Genomic DNA, 16,646 nt, shown 5'->3' with positions numbered 1-16,646 from the left:
TCTCTTGAATGGATCAATAAATGTTTTCACTCACTCACTCGTGTATTTGTAGAAGAAAATAAAAACAAATTCGTAGTTATTCGGTTTGTTTGGAGCGCGAATGAAGAATGGTTGTAATATTAGATATCCACTGTATTTGGTCGCTTGTTGCTGGTTTGGATAACTACGCCCTTCTGTACTGAATCGCGGTCTAGACAAAGCAATATCGTAAAATCACACTTTTGCTCCATAGTCTGGAAAAATCATTGCTGCGAAAACTTGCGACGGTAATCTTCTGTCGATATGCAGACACATCAGTACTGATAATCGGGGGACCGTGTCGAGAAAGGCATTCTGCTTCACACAACAAACCACGCACAAGAAATACCGCAAAAAACGTGGCTCCTCTTGGTGGAAGAATTGCGCCAACTGGTAGAAAATTATGAGCCGAGAGTCAAGTCTCAAGTTAAGCACTTAGAAAAGATCTAGAGAAACAGGATGTTCACAATGAAAAAAAAGGTAAATAATCTTTTCCAGCGACAGATTGACAGAAAAACTGATCAGTTACGAGAACCCACCTGGCGGGCTCAATGGCAATATAACGGGAATTCTATACGCTACCTTCCGTCTTTAGGCGGGGTATTGTAGAACCAAATTCAAGAATGAAATTTTATAATATGCAGATTATGAGGTATCTATGCAGCGCATGCGATAAGAGAGATGCGGTAGCGGAGCCCATTCGACTAATTCCGGGAATTTGGGGTTCCTTAATGCACGTTGATATCGCACAGCACGCTGCGCTTTAAGCTTGCGATGACTTTAGCGCCCGTTCTTTGAAAAATTGATCCGAACATCGTCTTGGAACCGGTGTGCAACAAAAGGAGAACAAGAGTTCGAGTTTCAAGCTAACTATGCGAAATTCTCCGTCAGCCTTCTAAATGAAGAGCGTGTCACAAGCAGAAGCGTGAGGCTCACAGTATGCAAACTCAGAATGAAAAATAAAGGAAAATGATAGCAAACTTCACGCGTGTACTGAAGGCATAGTGCAGGGTTTTGAAAGATATTCAGGGCAAAGCAGCAAAAAAAATTTGTTGAGCTAAGCAGACAGAAAATTTTTCATCGTGTTTATGAAGAATGCAATATCATCTTCAGGCAGCCAATTCAGAGGGGCAGGTGACTCCACTCTGTTACAGTTTTCAGCAAGAAGGAGCCAAAAATTGGTTTGTAAGGCAGAATTTGGCGCCAATTTTCTTAGTGTGATCAACACGTGTTCAAATAAAAAGTTGGTTTTGAAATGAATTCACTTTGTAGCAATGGGTTATTGAAATACATTTTCTGAAATAGGCATTTCCGTAATCATCAGAAGGATTCGGGAACGCTAAGCGGGTTATCAGAATCTTCATCGTCTTTGATACGTTCGTTCAGCGACGCGAGACATTGGCCTCCAGAAGAGGAAGGTTGTGGTACCAAAATGCCACTTATGGATAGACACCTGAACCACGCCGAGAGCAAAAGGAAACTTTTTGTGAAGGAAAGGAGAGATGTAGTAACTGGCTCACATCCCGTCCGACACCTCAAATCCACCTTGTGGAAGTAGCAAAGGAGGGAACGCGAACTCTTTGCTTTCGCAGATCATTCATCGCACTACTACGGATCACTCCGCCGATGGCAGAGCGGCAAGCCACCACGGGACTGCCTGAAAGGCCCTCCACGCGTTGGTTGACTTCAGTTTAAAAAAAAGGCGGGAGCCTCGTCGTTTAATACCATTAAATAGGAAATTCGGACGCACAGGACTACAATTTGGAGTGCATACGAATGCCTGTACATTTTGGAGTGTATAGGAGTGCCTGGAGCGTGTAGATCGAGCTGAAAAGGCGAGCTCAGAATCCACGTTAGTGCGCCTCGAAGTCTAAGAACTGCAGCTTGCTATTGACTGGTACAGTGCATGTAAATGTGAAGCCCTGTAATTTAGCCGCAGCTAAACAGGACTCCGTACCTTCTTTCAGAATTATTGGAAAGTCATCAGCATATCTAAAAACGGAAACAACATGCGAGCCAGTTACTTGAATTCACATTGCATTCCCAACGGCAGAGAGGAACACGGCGCTAAAAATAGGTGCCATAGAAGAAACAATACAAACACCGCTTTTCTGGACAAAGAAGCTTCCTAGAAAGGAAATGGCGATAGAGCTCAAATAGAATACTAGCAAGGTTAAAAAGCTATTGCCGCTTATTCCAGCAGCATTTTGAAACTAAACTTCACTTGTTGTCATGATCTTGTCTCTCACCGCGTATAGGAGTCATTGATGAGAAATAGACTAATATGATTCCTCAATGGCGATGGAGGAATCACTGTATTCTTGGCGAGGCAGACTCAAGTTGCTGTAGGGCGTTCAAAGAATTACGCATAAAGAAGAGATCATCGCCTGTCAATGTTGCAAGGCTTTTCGTCAGGGGCACTATTAAACATCAAAAGAAGTTCAGGATATCTAGGTCATAAGTTACGTACTTAATTTCCCTTAAGTGCCATCTCATTTCTATAGGGCAAATCGGTTGTTGTTTCAATGAGCGTGCCAGTGAAAACTTGCGATATGTGCGGAACAAACGTGAAAGCTTTCGTGTCGACCATTGCAAAACCTTCCATAAGGGCCGTCCGGAATTAGATAAGAAATTTTTTTTGAACAGTAAAGTAGAATAAAGCTAGAAATAGTTGAGGCCTACTTTATGTAGAAAGCGGAAAACTTGCGTTAGCAGGCCGCCCGTACCAATCATTGAAACGGAGGTGTCTTTTCTGAAAGGGTTCTTTTAGGCTTCAAAGTACTGAAATATCATGTGTACATTGGCTGGTCCTTTGCAGTGTTTTATTGACTTTTAAATTTTCAGAAACATGTACTCCTTTTTATGATTTTGACGCTCATATCTTAGCTCTAAGGTTTTAAGTTTTCATGGACACCATTTTTTCAGAGTTATTGTTCGGCATTTGTTATTTCTTTGTCGATTGTTTTCTTAACTCTTTGAGGGAAAACATGTTTTGTACAAAATTGATGATAAAATTTTGATTGAACGAGCAGATCAGGTGCACAAAAATTGTTCTCAATCAATTCCTCAATTTAAATAGAAATAGTTAGGTGAAAAAAGAGAGACATATTTGTTTGGTTAGCACTAAATCACGATCGAGAAAATAGGATCCATTTGTCCTATTGACCTATATATGTTTCTTCGCTGAGCTAGTTCCTTCTTGCCGCTTCATGGGCTTGTTCGCATTTTTTCGCTTGTTGTTGAACTTGTTCGCACTACTTCTCCCGTCTAGGAACACCACATCAGCATCTTTGCTCAACTGTCACACGCTTGTGTTCTTTGCCGATTGTTCGAACTCCACTCGAGGTGCCAATATGTTTGGTCATTTGTTTTATCCTCCATATTCATTCGCAAGGGATTCTTGCTACAGGCGGTCTTGAAGGTTTGGCTATTGATCATTTGGCGCCAAAGAACAAACTCAACGTACAATGTTTTAGAATTAACGCTCTATATTCAGTCACTAAATATGCAACTATTTTCAGCATGGTAAAAAAAGTGCTTTCTTCTTTTTAGCTCCCACCTCAAATCTTCAGAACAAGTGCACGTTGCTAACTTAAGTTTGCCCTCTCTATTTAGAAAAGAAACCAATAATTCCATGGGCATTTTGTTTTGCGTTTTTGTTAGATCAAAATTTTGCCAAAAACTTGCAACGAGCCGACAAAAAGAACAAAGTTGCTATGTCTCGATTCGCTACCTCATCTTATCGACGCTTGAGAAACCATTATTAAACAACTCTTTGAAACATTAATATAGGTGGGAACACAGCTGTCGCCTCTTCACGCACTTAAGCGTGCAGTCACCGAAACGCTTCGAGCTTGTGTGAGTAGCCGTGTCGTCAACAATGGAGATGCCCACGACTCAGCGTGGCAAGCTAAACTGGAGACCAGCTACCAAGTGACAAGGAGGGTGGTCATTTGGTGTCCAGCTTTCGCCAGTCGCAAGCCAGAGAATGGGTCGGAGCCAAAGGTTCATAAACAAAACAAGGTTTGTAAGAGGATTTCACAATCACTCGTACAAGCACATACAAAGTGATTTACAATACACCGCAGCACGTGCAAAGTAACACTCGAGAGAGATTAAAATACAACGAAAGCGTTGTACCTAAAGAGCACTAACACAAGAGAGAGACTAACAATCAAAACGAATGTGTTCACCGGGCACTGCGATAGTCCGACGACCTGAGGAACTCGGCGGTGCCATCCCGCAGTTTGGCGCTCGCTGCCTCGCTGGTCCGTAGCTGGGCCCGTCATTTAAAGGCGCGGTCCGCGTCTGTTCGTTTTTCGCGCCAAGGAAAGCACGCACGAACAAGCAGCACAAAGTGCGCAATTTCCTTGTCCTCGCGCCGGCCGCGTGAACCCATTGGTAAAACCCGAAAGCCTGTTTCCAGAACGTTCCAGATCCTGATGGCATTGCGCCGTCGTCGACGCGAAAGAAAAAGGGAGAGGGCATCACTTAGCGCGGTCAACGTTACGCCGTCTTCGACGACATTGAGTAGAAATTACTCAGACATTCTCGAAAAATCGACGGGGCGCGCGGCCATGTATCCTTTGCCGCCGCGCCGGCGAGCAGAGTGGAAAGGGCAGCAGCACACGTAAGGTTACCCGCTCTCTGGGATAGCTTCTCAGCTGTTATAGTTTTATTTACGGTGCGCGCGGTGGCGACTGCTTCCGCGCTGCCGTTTTTTTTTTTTTAATATGCGCCGAATTTCGTGACAACAGCTATAAGTGGGACTGCTGCACCCCACGGCCTGTTACGAGCCCTTCAGTATGCGAAACAAAGCGGGACGTATGTGCCGCACTGTCCCACAATGGTTCAAGTAGGAGTTCTGGAAAAAATTTTTGCCATTTGTTTGCATTGAACAAGTGAGCTTCTGTGTTGCGCGGGTGAATTCACGTTCCTTGTAGTTGTTGATATTTTGTGCGCTCAAAGTGTCTTCGATTCAGTCCAAAAAAAATTTGCTTTTATCTCTTTCGAGTGGCGTGATCTATTGTGCTCAATTGTTTTCCTGGCCGTCAGCAGTAGCGCCAGTTGTATTAAGGTTGACTTTTGTTTTGTTTTTTGATAATGTTCTGTGACACGGTTTGGGTGATTAATAAAGTACACGGGTTCTGACGAATAAACGTAAGCTGAAAGTTGGCGCCTGTCCCGTTGTTTTCTTGAGCCTTGCTTGTTCTTGCCCCTTTTCCGTTGTCTTCAGGACCGAGCTAATCAATGAATGAATACCTGTTGAATTTTTTGCTGCTAATTTTATTCTGATACACTTGGCAATGAGACATCGTGCATAAAGTTTCAAGGATCACAACGAAAAGGCAGGCACTGAAAACTGCGGCAACAAATGTGTGGTTCATATATTCATCAACAAGCACAAGTTATTGCCTTGAAATATAAGTGCTTACAGCATCTCAAAACTCAGACATGTGCGTGATGGCAGCGATATTGGTGGGGAGGGCATTCTAGTCCACAACAGTTTGGAGAAAAAGGGACCCTGAAAAGTGGCAGTGCGGGACACTGGACGGGCATTCCGGAACGGATGGGCAGTACGGCGAGATAAGCGGTTCGGATGTGTAATATTGGGTGGCTGATTTAGAGGGGTATGAAAAAACTTGTGTAGAAAATAGGCTGGTGATGCCCCTGTTTGATTGCTATGTTTGTTTAACAGTGTCGTAAATTGTTATTAAAATTCGTCATTTTCCTTACGTTTTCTACTCTTACAACCATCTCTCATCTTTCTACTTTGGAGCCACCAATCTTCCAATCGCGTTTCGCTAACTTCCATCACAGGTTTTTTTTTTTTTTTGAAACAAAATTTATTGCCCCAGGGCATCAATGATGGGTGAAGGTGTGATGAATGATGTAGTAGACATTAAATGAATGAAAGAAGGTTAGCTGATTTGATGAAGTCCAGTAGAGAACGATGGTACGGTCCCTGCGTCCAGGAAATGTATGAAGCAGGGTTGCTTGGTGAACGACCTGCTACCATCAGGTGTCGGATCCTTGTAGGCTTGAGAGCTGGGCAGTCCCACAGTAAGTGATGAATGTCGGCCTCAATGTTCTCGTGTTTACATATCGGACACCCTGGCCGAGGAAACAATTCTAGGTACTGAGGCCACTTCCGAGTTATATCTGGTGTGAGGGCAACCCCGACCCGGATCCTCCTAAGCGCAACCTCCTCTGCACGGGTAAGACCGCGGGGGAGGGTTACCGCACACGGAGGGATGAGAGCGCGTGTGCGGCGCCGGAGGAGTTCCTTTCTTGATGAAAGGAGGGTAAAATTGTCCAAATGAAGGAGCCGAGGCGGTGATGAGTTTGTATTCGCAAGGCGGGTCACTAAATCTGCCTGGCTTTGATAGTTCAGCCGATCCCGTGGGACCCACTCAATATGTACTGGCTGCGGGATGCGTGCCGCGAGCCGGTGGATGTCCTGACATATCGTTGGACAGCGGCTAACATGTCGTAGCAACCGGACAACATGACCATTGTTATCTCATGACCATTGTTATTATTGTTATTTACATGACCATTGTCATCTCTAAACCTTAGGGCCGCAGGAGAAGTGGCTGTGCCTACAGCGACATCTGGATGGATTTCATGACATTTCAGTATGGCGTGTTCAATTGTTTCTGCACATTTACCGCACACAGTACATGTGTCATCATCTTTGCTAAATTTCTTCTTGTAGCTGCACGTTCCAAGGCATCTTGACCTAATTTCACAGAGTAGGGCACTGCCTCTTTAGTTAGAGAACGCTTCCTTCCTTTTATGCATTTTCCGGTATGGATATTGTTCTACACTATGCTTCTTTTTCATTGAATTTATCCAGTTTATACCATCCGCGTTTTTCACATGTCATTTATTGCTCTCTTTTTCTCCGTCTGTCCTTTCGCGACCCCAAAATAACTCTATTCGGCCACTGTGGGTATTTCACGGCCGTCTATTGTAAGCGCCTGATCAGTTACATCGTTGAAACTCATCACATCTGACGCGCAAACTTTGTCCGTAGACTTGCGTGACTGAGTCCATTAAAAAAATACGTTTACTATTGAAATCATTTGTGCATATCTCCTTCGAAATAGTCGCCCTTGCAGTCCATACACAGCTTCCAACGCTTGTTGAGGCTTTGGAAACAGTTGGAAACCGCTTCTATTGGCAGGACTGCCAGCGTCTTTGTCGTGGCGTCTTGAATGGCCTGAACGCTCTCCATCCAGCGACCTTTTAGTGCTCTCTTCACACGAGGAAACATAAAAAAATCACATGGGCAGAGGTCAGACAAATAAGGTGGATGGGGAAGTACAGTAATGCTGTGCTTGGAGAGAAAATGCCATGCTGAGAGCAGTGTGGCCTTGCGTTATCGCGGAGAAGGCTCCATTGTCCAGATGCCAATACGTCAGGGCGACGGCGTCGCTTTGCATCACGCATGTGTTGGAGCACGCGGATATAGAGCTCCTGATTCACCGTCTGCCCTTGTGGGACGAACTCGTGGTGTATGACACTTTTGGAAATGAGAAAAACTAGCAGCATCGTCTTTGTTTTGGTCTTCTGTCGCCGTACCTTTCTCGACGCCGGAGAGCTTGTGGAGGGCCATTCGGCGCTCTGCCTCTTTGTTTGAGGATCGTATTGAATACACGATGTTTCGTCTTCAGCAATGATGCTGCCGACGAATGCCGCATCCTTCCTCGCCTCGGAGATCAAATCAGCGCTCACAGATGCACGCGTGGCCTTCTGGTTCTGAGTGAGGGAGGGCGGCACAAGTCTGGCATTCAGCTTTCGTCTCCCTAAGTTCTCAAGCAAAATTTCGTGGCATGTTGTCTTACTAATCTAGAGAGCATCTGATAGCAAGCGGACTGAAATGGGACAGTCTTGCTGTACGATTTCCCTGATCCGAGTCACGTTGTTTTCATTTCGTGAGGTTGAGGGGGGCCCTTTCCTCGTGTCGTCTTCCGCCGACGTTCTCCCCGAAACGAACCTCCATGCCACTGGAAAACTCGCACCTGCGATAATGTTGCCGTAAGCGTCAGGAAAGAGCTCATACGTATGTGTGGCTGCCTTGCCAAGCTTCACACACAATTTTATTTTTACACGCTCTTCGAAGTGGACGTCCACCTCTTCCCATTCACTCACAGTAGAATGCGCAGACGACTAGCGACAACGTATCTTTCTACTCGCAATGCCATCTAGAGGCTGCCACAGCAATTAACATCAATAGCTCAGGTTAGCCCAAAAATATGGCGCTACAGACACGCACCAACATTTGATTTGGGGAATGAATTCTAGAGAAGAAAATAAATAAGTCTAGAAACTTTACGGACAAAGGTTGCAGTTGCGCTCATACTGAAAACTATAGCGCCTCCATCGACACCACTACAATTAACCAGAGTTTGCTAATCTTACTGGCCATCTGCTAACAGTATAATATCCTACATACACATTAAACCCGGTAGCCGTTGCTCAGCGATTTTTCTGCCAAATCTGTGCCACAGATTATAACCAAGATTGCTTCCTTGTAGCCTTCTTTCAATACTTATCATATAAAGCATGAACAGAAGCGGTGATAGAGGCCATCCTTGCCTTAATCCTTTGTGTACCTCGACAGTTCTCCTACGTTTCATTCCTTTCATATAATTTCTGCTTTATTATCTTGGTATAATTCCTGTATAAAATCAATTACCTCACGACCGCTACATTCTTTTAATATGCTTTGCAGGAGTTTTCTCTTCACCTTTTCGTATGCATCGATTATGTCCAGAAAGGCTAAATGCAGAGGTATATTTGCTCTATTTTCCACCTAAGCTGTTTCTATACGTTGGGTACGCACAATCAAGCCATAAATTAAGCGCCTACCACTTCACAACCGGTTCTGAGTTCTCCGGGTATCGTATTACTTCCCACCAATGACTGCATTTTTAATTTCGCTGCCTGCATTAACAACCTGTATACAACAGATGTTATTGCAATTCTTTGGGAGGATTTTGTGTTCATCTTCTCTCCTTTTCAATCATAAACGAAATACATGTTACTCTGTCTGCAGCTGCGCGGAATTTGCTTGTTATGACTGGCTCCAATGCTATTATGAGCGTTTCATTATTCAGCTAGCATTTATCAGTTTATTTAATCAGCATTTATCAGGATCATTAAAATAATAACCTTTATTCGTGCCAACAGGTATTTAAGAGAGTCGAGGGAAAAAGGCACGAAGCTTGATAGGCCCTCGACCCCTGGTACAAAGATATCGGCAAGCAGGGTTTTTCATTTCACAGTTATTTCCTGGCATGTACGGCACGAGCAAAGTTTACAAAGACAATAATACATGTTTATAGAAAAATAACGTTATGAGAAAAAAAATAGGGAATTTATAACAAATAAAAAATCAAGAAAAAAAGGGAATAAAGAGGAAAAAAAAATTATAAACCTGATTTTCATAATATGCAAAAAGGGCATTAAAAGCTGTGACACTTAAATAAACGTTGTCGTCTTCGAGTATAGTGAGCTTTTTGGAAGTTGATAGGATAGCATTTGTTGGCCATAATTTGTTCTCATAGTTTCTATATCAGTTGAAAAAATATTTCCTGTGTTATAGGTCTGGTTATTTCTAGTTAATAAGGCCAAAGTTTGCCAGTTGTTGCATATTATTTCGAACTTCCGTCTTAAAGTGCTATAATAACTGAAAGCTGCACAAGGAAAAGATTTTCAGTGTGTTTAATGTTTGGAAATAGTTGGTGGTGCTTTGTTCTCGATTTAATCGGAACGTGCATCATATGACTATTTTTTTGGAGAATAAATATTTTTTCAAGATTACCCGTGGACGTGGTACCCCAGACAAGCTGACAATATTATAGATATGAACAGAATAATGATTTATATAGAACTTTTTTAATATTGACTTGAAGAATAGTTCTGTGCCTATAAATTTGCCCTAGTATTCGCGCAAGTTTCGGAAGAATGCTGTCAATGTAAAAGTCCCAAAGATTTTCTCATGAAAGATTACACCAAGTTATTTGAAGCTACTTACAATTTCGATTACGCTAGAGTTCAATACTACATTTTTCTTTATGATTACGATCTTTTTTTAGGCGAAATATAACGGCCTTGCTTTTATCAGAACTGATTTTTAAAGCATTATTAGCGGTCCAGACACTTAGACGGGAGAGTGTGCCGCTAGCCTTGTCGAATAGGTCAGCAAGTCTATGAGCCGCTTCTAATGTAAGCTAAAAGTAATTCTTATCAACTTGATGGGAATTACTATATCCCTGCAGATGTGCATTAAGGAACATTTGCTTCCGCATGTTTCAAGTTAAGACTCGTCTGTTCTACGCTGTTTTCAATTTTGCTGTCCTGTTTGCTGTCCTGTTGCTGTTCTTATTTGCTGTCCCTCGTTTGGGGAGATTACCCTATCGTTGTTCCTGATTCAGCTATAACTTATGTCATGTAGTTCACGGTGTCGTATCGATCTAAAAATTTTCCCCTCAGCATCTTGCATCTGTTCCAGCTTTCCTTGATTCGTTTCATTCAGCCAGCTTATATGGTTCCAGAATTTCCTTGTCCCTGGTTTAGTTGCATCACGAACATCAGCCAGCCAGCGATCAGAGGACTGCCTGTATTTTAACCTGCACTTACTGTTTCTTTCGTCGATATGATTCTCATTTTTGGCCAATTTCCATTTCAGATAACTGCGCCTTCTTCTCTGTGTTCCCTTGAAGCAACACAGGTTACTCCTGCGCTGCGCCCGCCATGAGCCAAACACGAGGCGCTAAGCCGACGCGGCAGCGTATACATGCTCCTTCAAACTTTGTTGGGCCGAGTCAAACCACTCCCTGCAGTGGGGCTGGCCGAGCTCGACTCGACGGTCGCTTAGCTAAACTTCCTAGTGTATACATGAGCCCGAATACCGGTTTTCAGCTCGAAAGCCTACACTACCCGCCTTTTGTCGGGCTCATCTAAACCTCAGTATATTTGACGGCTATTTTAGGCTGTTTTAAATACCGAGATGCCCACCCTAAGCGAGGCGGTACATGTAGGCTCCTCACGAAAAACTGAGTCAGCTGGAAAGACGGGGTTACAAAGGCCCCAGTTCTCCCTGTAATGAAAGTAGCGGTGGCTGGAGAAGCAGCCCTCTGTTCTGACGCTACCTGCAGTTAGACGAGATGACGCCCCAGGAGTTGGTGGCATTCCTGGAAACGAAGCTCGATGCTCAGCTTCAGCGAACTCTACACAAGATGATGGTGATTCACTGTCGCTGCAAGAATTGCTGCGTAAAAGTACGAGCACATTGGCCGCCGACGGCAAGGCGCTTGTCGCGATCTGCCGCGACGGCGGGTTGATCTGCCGCGTAGCGAATGGTAGGGTGGTGGTGGTTGGTTCAAAGAATTATTCTGGGGATGGGATAGTGGTCCTGGATTATGTAGGTCTTGTGGTGGTAACACTCTCGGGGACCAGGGGAAGAGGGTGAGGGAGGGATGGGGAGCGGGATTAAAGGGGTCGCCTTTTTCGCCGCTTTGAGTGGACTCCTTGGCTGCAGATAGTAGGGTCTTGCGGCCGTACCGTCGAAGAAACAGCATCAGATCACACCAGGAGGGGAAAAGCCACGGTGCGCTAGGAGTTTATGCAAGTACTGGGCCGGGAGAAGGGGAAGAGCCGCTATGCACTGGGATTGTGTGCAAGCATCGAGCAGAGAGAAAACAATCTTCATGGCCTCCGTCCGGCCATGAAGCACCGTGAGAGGCGCCAAGCAGATCAGTCGGTGAAGCCGTCGGTAGGGGCAGGGAGGTCTAAGGAATGTAGGCTGCCGGAGCGGGTAGAGAACGTCGACGGTACTGGTACTTCGCGTCGTATTCCTCACCGTCCCCCCCGTTGGGTCGATGATGGGGGCCTAAAATCAGTGCCTTCGCCTCGCGCTGGGCGGGGCGAAGGGCCAGAGAAGACTAGTAAGGCCGGTCTCCTCGAGGAAAGAGAGGAAAGCCCGATGTGCAGAGAGTTGGTTGCAAGTGAAGACGAGGAGGTCGTTCTCTGTGATTGGCTGGAGACCGCGAGCCCGGTATCCTGCCTCAAGTTGTCGGGAGGTGACGTGCGTCCGGCCCGCAAGCAGCAGGTGGCCGATTGTCCCCGTGTCAACGCAGAAGGGGCAGGCAGGAGAGGGGGTCCAACCGTAGGCATACATCCTGGGGGTCGTCGTGGTTAGGTACATCCGATGCTCTGGAGCAAGAGTAGTACGGCTCGTTGCCGCCTGCGCAGCGGGTCCGAGAGAAGGCGGAAGGGTAGGTAGGCAGCGATCCTCCGGTCTGGTTGCAAGGCCTGTGCCAACTATTTGAGAATGGGACAGCCAAAGTCATGCTGCATCACTGCAAAGGAGACCGGAGACCGAGTGATGTGCGCGGACTTGGCCAAAGCGTCGGCCTGTTCCTTGCCGTCAATGACGGTGGGCCGGGCGCCCAGTGTAGCATGATCTGGTAGCTAACATCGTCGAGTGTCTGCAAGCGGACCCCAAGCAGAGAGGTTGAAGCCACGTTGTCGCATGGCCTGAGGAGCAGCTGGAGAACTGGCCGGGAGTCGCAGAGGACCGAGAAAAGACCAGGTCGCATAGCTTCGATCAGATCAGCTGCCACGTGGAGCTCTGCTAGCTCAGCCGTGGTGCAGCTACCTGTGAAGAAGAGCCCGCAGGTCCCGGTCATGTCCAGCTGTGATGCTGCCAGAACCGCCGCCCCCTGTGCTGGGTGCGGGAGTACCGAGCCCTCGGTGAAGAGGAGGGTACCCATTGCACTTTTTCAGGAAGGCAGCAGCGGTCTGTTTGAAGGCCGCAGCTGGGGTGTTGCACTTGGCCACACCTTCGAAGTCCGCACATACCTGTAGAGAACGGGTAGGCAATGGGGGAAGGGCAGGGTGACTGGTAGGATAGCCTAGGGTCTCCACGTAGGCAATGGAAAGCATTCCCATCCCAGAGTGGGGTAATTCCATAAGGCGTTTACAGATGGCACCGCCGTCAGGAACATGGCAGAGCCTGTGCATGTGAGTGAGGCTTCTCTGGAGGAGCAGGAGATTGAGCGCATACGCCACCTACTGTGCTAGGGTGGCTGGGGTCTGAGAGCTCCTCGAGACACCTAGGAGGCGGCGCACCTATTTCCGACTGGTGGTTTCACGGTGGTTGAACCGGTTAGCCTTGAAGTCACGAAGAGAAGGGCTTAAGAGATTGTCGACGTGGCTGCGGCTTCAAAAAGCCGAATGGCCCAAGTAGCCATGTAGCCGTTGCCACGTGCCAGGAGGCGCTCAGCTGCTCAGCCGTCGCGGTCCAGTTGGAGTAAAAGGGACTTTTCTGCAGGAATTCACCTCATACAGTGGTCAATAGAGAGACCGAGGTACCTCATCTGCTGTTTCCAGAGCAGATTGGAGCCGTTGATCTGCAATGTCCGGATTTTGACGTAATCCTTGCACCACGCGGATGGACGAAGAGCGGCTCCGATTTTGCGGAAAAAGAGCTCCAGGCTTTTCGAAGCCAGGAACAGCAGTACCTCGTCGAAGGCTTGCTCTGGGTACGTGCCTCCATGAGGCACGTACCCAGAGGGCGGCATTGTTTGCGTACAGGGAGCACAAAAGTCGTTATGGCAGCGACTCTGCTGGATAGCATCCGGGAGGCCGGCCATGAAGAGATTGAAGTGGAAGGGGCCGAGTACGGAGACCTGAGGCACCCCACAGGAGATAGAGCGGGGAGAGCTCAGTGTGCCCCCTATGCAGACCTGCATTGAGCGCTTAGAGAGAAAAGCGGTGACAAAGCGACGCAGACGCCCGGCTACTCCGAGTTCGTTCAGGGCCTGCTCGATGGTGGTATGGGGCAGGCTGTGGAAGGCTGCCTGAACCTCCAAGGGGACCAGCAGGGCGGCATCTCCTCGGTGCTTGGTTTCTTGCAGCCAGGAGACAACGTCGGCGATGGAGTCTGCCATGCAGCGTGATGTGCCTTGGGAAGCCCATCTGATTGTCGGAGAAAAAAACGACGGATCTTGTTATCCAGGAGAGGGGCTGCAGAGCCACGAACAGCATGGACTTGCAAGCCGCCGAAGTCAGTGAGACAGGCCGGGATGAGGACAGTGACCAGGGGCGCTTCCAGGCCTTCAGGTTCGGGACCACGATGGCCGTGGAACCGTTCTCTAGCAGGCTGCTGCTGTCCCAGATAGTGTTGAAGGCGCCCAGGACAAGGATTTTCTCATGAGCGTCCAGGCTGCGCAGCATCTCTAGAGTGAGCCCGTCTGCCCTTGGGGCACGCTTCCTCTTGCAGCGGTGAAGGGCGCGGTGGATACCGCGAGAGGTGATGGGGGCACCACACAGGGCTGCAATGGTTCTGTCTACGCCCACAGGAGGGGGAGGTCGTCTTGGAGTGGGCTGAGAGGGGGGCCCAGGAGAGCACTGGGACACCTCTGGCATGCTGAGGACAGGCGGTTGGCCAGCTTCTCAGCTAAGGCCTGGCAGGACACGCCTCGAACTATAGTTGCCCGGAGAACAAGGCCACGGCTGGTAATCCGTCGGAGAAGGGAACGCATTAGGCGCCAGGCTTTGGATGACTGCCGAACAGACTGGAGAGAGTGGCATATGCCGGCCCAGCTCTCTCGTAGATCGCAGTTGGCCTGTCGGCGGCAGGCGGCATTGAACCTGCCGTAGGCCATCCAATCTGCAGGCAACGATGTCCTCTGTACCTTGGGCTCAGCTCTGTGCTTGGCAGCTTGAAGCCCAAGGAGGCGGAGTTAAGGGACAGGGGCCTGTGCGAGGATGAGAAGTCCACTGTGGCCTCGTACGCAGGAACATAGGAAGGCTAATGAGCCGAGGATCCATTTTCGGCAGCTTGCGGCGAGACGCGTGGCAAGGAGACCAGTGAGGTGCGATGGCTTAGTCACGTGGGGAGCGTCTGTGCCGCCACCTCTAGGGTTCTATTAAATTTACCTTTAAGCGGCGGCAGCGGAGCACCGGGTGGTCCTGCACAAATTACGGACCTCGACCGGTTTTGCTCCAGACAGCTCTGCGCGATGGCGGTTTCCCGCGTACAACTCGCCGCTGGTATGGCCGTCCGTTTCGCGGCGGGGGTTCGGCCGCCACCGGCGTGCCGCGTGTTTTTGTGCTAGTATGTTTGTACCTTCAAGGTACACAATAGAGAAAAAATGAGCAGCACACTGATGGCGGCAGAACCCCCGCTGCGAAAGAGACGGCCACACCGGGGGCTAGGAGAAGGCGGGAAAGCGCCGCCGCGAAAAGCTCTATTCATGACAAACCACTAGTGATAAAATGTTGCGCGCATTGGTTCGATTCCATAATTCTATAGCCCGAACGACGAGGAGAAAAAAAACACAAATTCTCGAGCGCGCAGAGAACTGCATTAAACTGCATACATTAGTAAGTTCTATAGTGTCTCCCTGAGAGCGGGCCGCACGCCACGTGACTTTTGTCCTGTTTCGGGGTAGCGGATAAGTACCTGGCGGTGTTGCGCTAGCCTACTCACCTTCTCGTTCTTGTCTGCGCCTGCTCCTGTTCCAGAGTGATTGGGCACAGTACGCGAGCTTAACGTCTACCTCTTCTCCCTGCCAGCGGTTTACCCCTTGTTCGGCCTGTCTTCCTAAAGACGAGCTCCCGATTGATGTCTTTTTTCCGCAGTGGCGTTTCCAGCTTTCCTGTGGTTCTCTGCCTTCCGATGAAGACGCGAGCCGGTTCAGCAATCCGAAGGCATAATGGCGGCTCTTCAAACTACATCGTTATGTGGATTAGTGACGGGCGGATGTTCGGCAGGGGTGGTATCTTGTGGAGGTCACCAGAATAGGATTGTATAGAAGACCTGTGGAAGTGTACCTCCTTCGCCAACCAACCGCTGAGCGTGTTCATTCCGCCTCATCTAGCGTGTTCCAAGGAATTAGTCACGAGGGGTCGACTAACGACTGAGCTGTTTGGAAACCCTTGAGAAGCTCTCTTCTGCATTAATGATTGCTGTCCATCGATGCAGCAGTATCGTCGGCGGAGTAAAAACTCCTGCGTTTTCCGGCATAGCCATATTTGCAGGAATATTTTCCGTCGCAGAGATGAACGTTTACCCATTGGTGTTTAGAATAGAAGCATTTAAATCTCGGCTCCTCCAGTGTCACAACTGCTGAAGATTTAGCCACAGGGGTAAAGCCGGCAAATCGGGCTTAGTTGCTGCGCATGTGGCGAATGTCATTGTAGCGGGGAACGTCCTCAACAGCAAGATCAATGTTCTTTCTCTGGTGGTCCCTACCCTGCCAACTAGCCTGGCTGTCCTGCACGAGCTCAAGAAGTTCAGGTGCTCGAGCTTACGGCCGAACACAGATGCACGCGGAGATTAGTTCTTGCCGCAAAGAGCTAGCCTCAGGCTACTCTAGTGTGACCGCCAAATGCCCACCCGTAACGGACGCCAGTTGGTCTCAGGCAATCACTGCGGCACTTGAGAAAGCTATGGAAAATGCAAGAGAATACATCATTGAAACCATAGTCTACATCCCAAGACCAGCGTTCTAGAAAAGGCAGTCACCTCTGCTGCACTCCGGCCAAGTTAGGGTGGTTATGTGTACTCGAGTGGAATTTTCCGTTCTATATTCTCAGCTTCAACAGAC

This window comes from Amblyomma americanum, chromosome 9 (genome assembly GCF_052857255.1).
Source record: "Amblyomma americanum isolate KBUSLIRL-KWMA chromosome 9, ASM5285725v1, whole genome shotgun sequence".
Classification (NCBI taxonomy): Eukaryota; Metazoa; Arthropoda; class Arachnida; order Ixodida; family Ixodidae; genus Amblyomma; species Amblyomma americanum.
Note: the sequence above shows the minus strand (reverse complement) of the source record.